The sequence below is a fragment of the Crocuta crocuta genome, unplaced genomic scaffold, assembly GCF_008692635.1.
Source record: "Crocuta crocuta isolate KB4526 unplaced genomic scaffold, BGI_CrCroc_1.0 scaffold443, whole genome shotgun sequence".
NCBI lineage: Eukaryota > Metazoa > Chordata > Mammalia > Carnivora > Hyaenidae > Crocuta > Crocuta crocuta.
This window is the reverse complement of record NW_027529446.1, coordinates 330,222-339,677: the sequence shown is the minus strand read 5'-3', so window position 1 is coordinate 339,677 and position 9,456 is coordinate 330,222. Positions and strand designations below refer to the sequence as shown.

At 58.8% G+C, this 9,456-nt stretch overlaps 1 long non-coding RNA gene across 1 annotated transcript; it reads right to left on the bottom strand.

Moving 5' to 3' along the window:
* Nucleotides 1–1,772: 1,772 nt before the first annotated feature.
* LOC144228749 (uncharacterized) lies at nt 1,773–7,925 on the bottom strand. The gene is made up of 2 exons (XR_013334251.1): nt 7,813–7,925; nt 1,773–3,370 (listed from the first exon to the last, which is right to left on the bottom strand). It is a non-coding gene; the product is annotated as an uncharacterized LOC144228749 (long non-coding RNA).
* Between the last annotated feature and the right edge of the window lie 1,531 nt (nt 7,926–9,456).

The window sequence follows — 9,456 nt, the reverse complement described above, 5'->3', positions numbered from 1 at the left end:
GCTGGTGTGTAAAAGGCTTTGTGATGGGCCCACTGCTGTAAGTTATAGCTTCGTAAATATGCGACTTGGAAAGTTCCGTTGAGTGCCATTATTCACACGCGTGCAGTGTGCGCACGCGCTCTGAGCCCTGGAGCAGCGCTCGTGGGAGGCGGCCGGGGCTCGCTCACCCCACCCCATCCGCACTTTACCTGCCTTCTCCTGCGTTCCTGAGCAAAGCATGTTCAATACACACGTTTTCTCTGGAAGACACATCACAGCCTCATGGTCAGGATGCTCGGGGGGCCAGTTTAAAGCCAAAGCAGCCAGAAAAGGCACAAACGTGGGCAACACGTGCACTGACTAAGCCTCAGAAGGGGCCCTTCTTCCCCAGCTGAGCTGACCCCAGAAGGCCGCGCTGCCGGCCGGGGACCCAGCGGTTTTCCTGCCTGGCTGTGCCCGGGAACCGCCGCAGAAGCACCAGGACGGTCAATTTACAAAAATTTGACAAATCCACGGAGAGATTTTATAAATAAGTTTACAAATAAAGACGAATATACTTTAGTGAGTAGGTGAATTCACAAAGCCACAGTCTGTGAATAGCGAGAATCTACCAGAATTTGAATCTGCGTCACCCAATAAAGTGGCCACTGGCCCCACGTGGCTAAGTTGACGTTAGCCACAAAGACCACAGTCGCTGCGCACCCTGACGGCTCCACAGTTCAGGGTGAGGAGGACGTGTCCTCGGTGGTGGGAAGTCCCCGCTCACAGAGCTGAGGGACAGCGGTTTCTGGCCATTTCTGCTCTGTAGGACCAGAGGTCTCCCTCCCTTATCCAATGCCCTTGCGGTTTCTGGAGCCCCCGCGCGTGTGGGCGGCTGTGGCCCTGGGTGCAGAAGGTCATCGCTGGTGCTAGGTGTGTGTGCGGGCGCGAGTGTGTGCGTGCACGTGTGTCGGGACCCATGGGGAGGACAGAGCAGGCCCTGTGGGTGGATGGGGCCGAGGAGCAGTGCTGCTGGGAATGTGTTAGACGTAGTTTCAAAGGGGTGACTGGAGGGAACAGCATCAGAGGCAGAAGGAACAGCAACCTCGGGCTGTAGAGGGTCTGAGACGCAGGTGAGGGCGGCTGGGCTGGACGGGTTTGGGGTGCGCGGCTGCACACGGAGGGAAGCACGCAGACACTAACCAGCAAGACTCCGGGGTGCCCGACGGCCCAGCAACGTGCCCCTGGCTGGGGGCGGCAGCCGCTGCGGGTCGTGTGCAGGGTGAGCCTGGGAAACACACAGCAGCATGGGGAATCCGTGTGTGTGTGTGTGTGCGCGCGCGCACATGCAGGATGTGGGGTGAGCTGTGTGTGTGTGTGCACGCGTGTAGAAAGTGGAGTGAGCTGTGTGCGCGCGCGTGCAGAAAGTGGAGCGAGCTGTGTGTGTGTGCGCGCACGCACGTGCAGGATGTGGAGTGAGCTGTGTGTGTGTGCACGCGTGTAGAAAGTGGAGTGAGCTCTGTGTGTGTGTGTGTAGAAAGTGGAGTGAGCTGTGTGTGTGTGCACGCGTGTAGAAAGTGGAGTGAGGGGTGTGTGTGTAGAAAGTGGAGTGAGCTGTGTGTGTGTGTGTGTGTGTGTGTGTGTGTGTGTGTGTGTGTGGAGAAAGTGGAGCGAGCTGCCAGAGGCCGCTGGGAGGCTGCCCCGGGGGAGGCCGGGCGGTTCGCGGGGCTGCTGACCTGTGATTCCTAATTCTGGGCGGTTTTCTCAGTAACGGCTTTAGTGAGACGCATTCTATACACTGATTCATCACCATATGTCGTACCACTCGGTAGTTTTTAGTACATTCACAGGGTTCTACAATTCCAGAACANTTCTGGACGCGTCACGCACGTGGACTCACACCCGCGTGGCCTCCCGTGTCTGGTTCCCTCCCTGAGCGTCGTGTGCTCAGGGTCCGTCGGCGGCAGCAGGTGTGGGCGCCTCCCGCTCGCGGCCGAGGGACGTGGGTGTGTCATGTACGTCTGCTCACCCACTGAAGCTTCCACCCTTGGCTGCCAAGGACGCGCACCCGCGTCTCTCCTGGGTGGGCTCTGCGTGTCTCCCGGGGCGGCTGCAGTGGAAGCGAGCCGTTTCTGTCCCCGGAGGCGGGCGGTGTGAGATCAGGTGCTGGCAGGCTCCTCCAGGGGCTCTCGCTGTGTAGACTGCTGTCTCCTCTCCTCGTCCTCACAGGGTCGTCCCTGGGTGTCCTCATGTCCTGTAAGGACATCTGTCACACTGGGTCAGGGTGACCCTTGCGACCTTGTTCTAACTCGGTCCCCTGTGTAAAGACCCTGTGTCCAATCCGCCCCCCTCAGCATCCCTGTTTTGGGGGTGACTTTCTGCAGCGGCCGCCCTGTGTTCCCGCCACCGCAGTCAAGGGCCGCTGTCTGTCCAGGGACGCGCCACACCGTCTTTATTGTCGCGATCCCTCGGCCCCCCGCGTCCTCTGTCCCAGGGTCCCATCGCCGCCCTGTGTGAATTCCGATCTCACTCTCCTTAGGCCCCGTTGGGCTGAGACGCTTTCTCCCCCTTTCCGCGGGCGGCTGCCCCGGGCGGTCGGGAGGAGCACGGGACGGGTGTCCTGCCCGATGCCCGCCCCCCGGGTTCGTCCCACGATGGCTCTGAGGGGAGTGTCTTCCTCAGGCCGTCCGCTGCCCACGAGGTTCCTCACCACTGACGTTGGCCTTGGCCTCCCGGCCGGGTGTGCTGCTCGTGGGCAGGGACCGCTGTGTGCAGCCCACGCAGGGCTCGGCCAGGGGCCTTTGTGTCGAGGTGCCGGTGGTGGGCACGCGGACCTCTGCTGGGCACTGGGCCGCCGGACGGTGACAACAGACAGACGGAAGGCAGCAAACAGTGGCAGCTGCGACGGGCCCCACAAGAAGTGGCTGCCAGAGACAGAAAGGCAGGAAGGGGAGGCCGCCTCTAGTCTGGGGGCTCAGGCCGCGAGTGCACAGGAGGGAACCCCAAAGGCCCGCGTTGGGTTAAATCGTCCCCAAGCAGCCATATTTGCGAGTAGGGCCTCCACAGACGTGCTACGGTGGCATGAGGTCAGTGGAGCAGGGCGGCCCCGACGCCACGGCTGGCGTCCTTGTAAAAGGGAAACGCAGGCGGGGACGCAGGGAGCAGCTGTGTGATGACTGATGGGGGGGACTGTGCCCATGAGCCCGGAGGCTCCGAGGTCGCCCGCAACACCGGGCCGACTCCCTCACGGCCTCCGGGAGGAGACGGCCTGCCCGCACCGTGGTCTCGGCGGGACCACGCAGGGAGAACACTTGAGTGTCGTCTGGAAACCAGGAAACCTGTCTTGCTTGCGACCCTGTGGTGGCGGGGCAGCGGCCTCCAAGTGACAGGGGAGCCGCTGGCTTCCACGGTCCTGCAAAATTCATGAAAAGGAAGAGGTCTCGGTTATGAGGAGGGAACGTGAGCCGTGGTGTAAGCGATCCCGCGGCCACCTGTTCACCTGCCGCCTGCCTGTCCGCAGAGTCCTGGGCGCGAGGGGACCGCAGCTCCCCCCCAGCCCTCCCGGGGAGGAGCCCCCAGACTCAGCCGCGTGGAAGGCCTGCCCTAAAAGAGCCCAACTGGTGGCAGCTGGCCGCTGTCGGGGACGCCCGTGGGTGTCAGCTGGGAGCTCCCGGCGGGGAGGGGTGCAAACTGCTCAGCCCCCGCAGTGCCCGGGCACCCCCTCCCGAGAGCAACCCGTCCCCTGCATCCTCTGCAGTGGTGCTCCCCAGAGGTTAGGCGCCCACATTTCGGGGGACGGGAGATCCTGGTAAGAAGCCAGTTCTGGAAGGATCCAGGCCCAGAGGACTGTGGGACCCCAGGACAGAATGCGGAGTCACCTCGGGTTTCATAACGGGCCCCACAGAAACCCAGACGGGGAGCCTCTGGCCGGCGGCACCGCAGCATCAATAGTTTATAGCGGGAAACAGTTACTCGANGGGGGGGGGGGGGGGGGGGGAAGGGCTCGGACACTGGGTCCAAATTCCTGCGCAGCTTTGAACGGACATTTCTGCACGGCAGTTGGACGAACGACAGACACGTACATGAGGACATGCTTAGCCACCAGGGACATGCTAACCGACCCCACAGTGAGCTGGCGCCTCGGGCTCACGAGGCCAGATGACGAGTGCGGGCCAGGCTGTGCAGGCTGGAGCCCTCGTCCCTGCCTGGCGGGAAGTAAACCGCTGCGGCCACGGTGGAAAACAGTGGCTGTTTCTCCAGACCTAAACCTGGAGCCACCAAACGACCAAGATACAAAGGACACGTGAGTCCATATGTGTGAATCATCCAGAACAGGCTCATCCACAGACGGGCAGGGGGCTGCTGGGGGCCAGGGGGCTTCTTCTCGTTCCTGAAGCTTTTTGTCCATGTTTTTTCTTACTGAACTTAAAGTTTATGTATGTCAAATGCTCATTGTACACAATTAGCCACATAGAAGAAAACGAAAATCCACCTGTGACGGCCCCCAAGTCACTGAGACCTGCCTTCAGCCTCAGGGGCCTTCCTGCCAGAATGGCTCCTGTGTCTGCTCCCTCGCATGGGGATGCGGGCACGTGCAGTAAGAGAGACGCACGTGCGTGCAAACACAGGCGTGTGTGTCCCACATATCTGTGCTGTGTACTGCATGTGTGTTTATTCACACACCTAATTGGGATTCCAGTCCGTATTGCTGAATGTTGGCTAAAGATTACTACCTATGGCTGAAGATGCTCGTCATTGCTCCCAACTGTTACAGCTCTTTGGGTTTTAAATGGGCCTCCAGCCTGGTGTGTCCATTTCACCTGGACACAATAAAACCCACCTATGGGGCGCCGGGTGGCTCCGTCGGCTAAGCATCCAACTTTGGCTCAGGTTGTGATCTCACGGTTCATGCGTTCAAGCCTCGTGTCGGGCTCTGTGCTGACAGCTCAGAGCCTGGAGCCTGTTTCAGATTCTGTGTCTTCCTCTTTCTCTGACCCTCCCCTGCTCACGCTGTCTCTCTCTGTCTCTCTCAGAAATAAATAAATAAATTTTTTTTTAATTTTAAAAAAGAAAATAAATAAATAAAACATTTAAAAACAAACAAACAAAATAAAACTCCCTTCAGCTCCCAGGCTCTGGTAGAAGATATTCCAACATAGAGTTTCCGCAGAGCAGGTGGGCATCCTGGCAGTCAGCCTGGAGGTGAATGCTGCTGGTATTTTAGATGTTATTATGTGGAGTGGGTTTTAAAATTTGTATTTTGGGGGCACCTGGGTGGCTTAGTCGGTTGAGCGTCCGACTTTCGCTTAGATCATGATCTCGCGGTTTGTGGGTTCGAGCCCCGCGTCGGGCTCTGTGCTGACTGCCAGCTCAGAGCCTGGAGCCTGTTTCAGTCTGTGACTCCGTCTCTCTCTGACCCTCCCCTGCCCACGCTGTCTCTCTCTCTCTCCTAGAAATAAATAAAACATTTAAAAAAAATAATAAAATAAAATTTGTATTTTGTAGCTTTATTCTGACTTAGCCAAAGTGAAACCCGGTTCTCTCTTCCCTTTAATTTGGTATCCTGAAAAATTCTGGATGATCCTAAAATTCCTTCTGAAACATCATTTTTATAGGAAATTATGGCAAAATACACATGTAATAAAATGTGTTCTTTTTACAGTTTCCAAGCGCACAACTCCGTGGCATCAATCATGCTCACACTGTCCTGCAGCCACCCCTATCATCCGTCTCCAGAACTTTCCTTGTCCCCAAACTGGGGCTCTGGAAAAACACCATCTTTGTTTTGTTTTTTTAACGTTTATTCATTTTTGAGAGACAGACAGAGAGAACGAGACAGCAAGCATGAGTGGGGGAGGGGCAGAGAGAGAGGGAGACACAGGATCCGAAGCAGCTCCAGGCTCTGAGCTGTCAGCACAGAGCCCGACGCGGGGCTCGAACTCACGAACCATGAGATCGTGAGCTAAGCCAGTCAGAGGCTTACCCAACTGAGCCCCCAGGTGCCCCCAATGTCCTTATTTTTTTTTTTTTTTAAAGAAAGCTACATTTTGCCTTGCCCCTCCCCCCAAGCTTCTCTGACCAATGGGGCTTACATTCCCAGACATTCTCCTGGTGGAAAATTCTACAATCAGGTGGGCGAGAGCAGGCCTGGGTGGCTTCTACCACCCCCTTGTTTTCTTGGTGACTTCCTTTGAGCTGAAGATAAAATAGGTCCCGAGAATAAAAACGAACTACTGAGGTGCTCGTGTTTATCGCCAAAGCACAGCCTCTGGCCTCCGGAATGTTCTTGTGTCATTTCCAGATATTGTGTGGGGTTCCTGCAGACAGCATGGACATGGTGGAGACAGAACCAGGCCAAGGCTTTAGAGACAGTTTGTGGTTATTTCTTGCTGTGAAACTTTGGTCTCTGGAACCTTCCATGGGGGTTCGTTTACACCCGGACCGCACAGAATTCAAACCGCGAGGGCCTCTTGCCCAGACCCCAAAGTCCCCCAAAAAGGAAGCAAGATTGCGAATGGACCTCAGCACTGCCCCTTAAGTTTCCTTATCACGGACTCCCAGCGGGGGTGGAAGGGGCTGGAGGGTTCGGGCAGTTTTGATTGCTTTCTCATTAATAATGTTCTCTGGGCCTCCCTGAGAGGCCGCAAGGCTGCAGGGAGCCTGGTGGGCCCGGAGCCCCGCGGGAGGGGAGGCGGCCCACATGCCTGGCATTCTTGCTTCCACACTGTTTGTTTGTTTGTTTTAAATTACAGCCGCCAGGAATTCCTTTTTCCTTTCCCCTTTCGGAGATTTCTGCTGGGACTTTTAGCAAGTTCTAGAACCACCCCCTGGCNGCCCAGTGTCTCTGGGCCTTCCTTGTTGAACTGCCACCCTGCGGGAGGTGGGGGCAGCCCCCTCCATGGGGAACGAAGAGCCGGTTTCCGCCGCTTGCTGGCAAGGCTGAGCTGCAGTGGACACTGAGCCTGGGCCCAGGGGAGGGGCACGACCGTCACACACCAGCAAACTCAGTGACATTTCACTACATGTTGAACCTGGTCTCCCTGTGTGCGGCGCACGAGGCAGGGCGGCCTGGGTCAGGTCAGGTCAGCTTGGGCACAAGCTGCGTATGGGGCTCACGCGCGGGGGGTCTGCTCTGTTCACAGGTCAGTCTGGAGAGTCTGACAGTTTGCTGCGAATCCTCCCCTCGAAGGGGGTTTAATCAGACTTCCCGCGGGACTCACTGCATCTTGAGACTCCACCGAGCCTGCAGCCCCATGTNGCGGTCCCTTCACTGCCCGGACCCCTGCTGAGTTCCAAGGTCAGGTCAGCTGAGAGCCTGCGACCTCAGGGGCGCTGGTGTGGGGCGGGGCAGGCCCCAGAGCGCCACCTGTGCGACCAGGCCTCCTTCTGGATGGAAAAGTGGGGTGAAACCGGGTAACATCCGTCAGGCCGCCGCGCAAGCCGGCAAGTGTCAGTGACGGCTGTTGCGATGAGACTGTTTGGGAAAACTGGAGACCTGGGGCCAGGCGCGAAGTAGCCGCCCGGGCGCGCAGGGGCCTCCGTCGGCGTGAGCCCAGCACAAAGCGGCAGCGGGCTGGGCCAGGAGGGAAGTTGCTCTGAGCAGGATTCCTGTGTTTTCCCAAATTGAGGGGAAGTTCACCTAACGTAGAATTAACCATTTTTTAGTTAACAATTCAGGGGCATTTGGTATATTGGCTATATTGTGCAACCATCACAATATTTAACCATCACCCGTATCTAGTTCTAGAACATTCCATTACCCCCAANTCAGCCATCCCCCCCTCCCCGGCCCCCCCCTCCCCCACGAGCCCCCTTCCCGTCCGTGGAGGAGCCTGTTCCGGACGCATCACGCACGTGGACTCACACACGCGTGGTCTCTCGTGTCTGGTTCCCTCCCTGAGCGTCGTGTGCTCGGGGTCTGTCCGTGGGGCGGCGGGTGGGGGCGCCTCGCTCCTGCTCGCGGCCGAGGGTCGCGCGCATGCGCGGTGGACACGGTCCTCTGTGGACGTGCGCGTGCGTGGTGGACGCACCTCAGGGACGTGCGCGTGCGCGACGGACGCACCTGAGGGACGTGCGCGTGCGCGGCTGAGACGGTCGTCTGAGGGCGTGCGCATGCGCCGTGGACATTTCGTGTGTGTCCCTCCGCCGGGGGACGGGCGTCTTTGGCCGCTGGGACAGTCGTGAGCGGGCGTCGTCGGCACCCTGTGTGGGCGGTCTGTGAGATGCAGACGCGGGCAGCAAGTCTCCGCCTGTTTCCCACGCGACCTCCCCGTTTTACCACCTTGCCGTCGTTCGCCTGGACGCCGCGCGGAGCCTGGGGTCGGGCTCTGGCCTCGGTGCGGGGGACTCAGGCCGTCGGCAGGCACATCTGCCCGCGTGATGTGTTTTCCTCATTTGAGAGCCGGTGCTCGGGAGGGAGATTGGGAAAATCGGACAAGTGTGGGCAGCCTGCGCTGAGCTGCCACCTGGGACTCCGGGGCTGGAAAGGCCTGCTCTGGGTGCTTGCTGCGCATTTCCCTGAGCGTCAGGTTCGTGGCCCGAGACGGGAGGTGCAGGGGCCATGACTGCTCGCCTGGAGTTGCCCCCGGTGGCTTCTTTCCAGCGTTTTCTGCCTGGAGAAGGTGCAGTGGGGAGCAGGGGAGGGCAGAACTGCGGTGCCCACTCCCCGCCAGGCCCGCAGGAGCCCAGGCAGCCTCTTTCACCCTCCCCTCCAGGCTTCATTACAACTCGGGAAACTGAGGCTGGGGTCAGTCTCAGGCAGTCGCCCCTCCCAGAGGTGGGGGGATTGAAGCAACATCCGCCTGACCCTGATTTCCAGCCACCTTCAGGGCCAGTCCAGGCGCTGGCACCTGCCCCGGTCACGTGGATCCCCATGAGCCTGAGCTCTGAGGAGGTGAATGGTGTCCACACACAGCACATGGTGCTCATAGCAGCTTCGTTCATAACTGGCCAAATTCGGGGGCAAGTGTGCTGCCCGTCAGCATCTGAACAGATGGATGAACTGGTCCATGCAGGTGAAGATAGACTGTGCTCCGTCCGGCACTGAAAACGAGCAGTCGGGCCGCCCAGAGACACAGGGGAGTCTCCGACGCACAGCACTCAGGGGCGGAAGCCAGGCTGAGGAGGCGACACTGTGTTCCCAAGGCCAGGATGATCTGGAAAAGGCAGGACTGTGGAGGCGCGGCTGTCGGGGTGGGGGAGGGGAATGGGCGGAGCTCAGGAATCTCAGAGGACACCGTGGTGGTGGGCGGGTGTCAGTGACATTCGTCCGAACCCACGGGGTGCCCAGCACCGGGAGTGACCTGGTGTCTGCTGCGGACCGTGGTTGGTAACGGCCACTGCTGGCCATCCTGTGACGAATGTGCCAGGCTAGTGCACTTCGTTAAAGATGAGGGGAGACTACAGAGAGAGAAGACGGAGGGAACTCTGCAGTTTCTGCTCAATTTTCCTGTAATTCTCAAACTGACTTTTTTTAAAGTCTATTTTTTTTTTTAATTT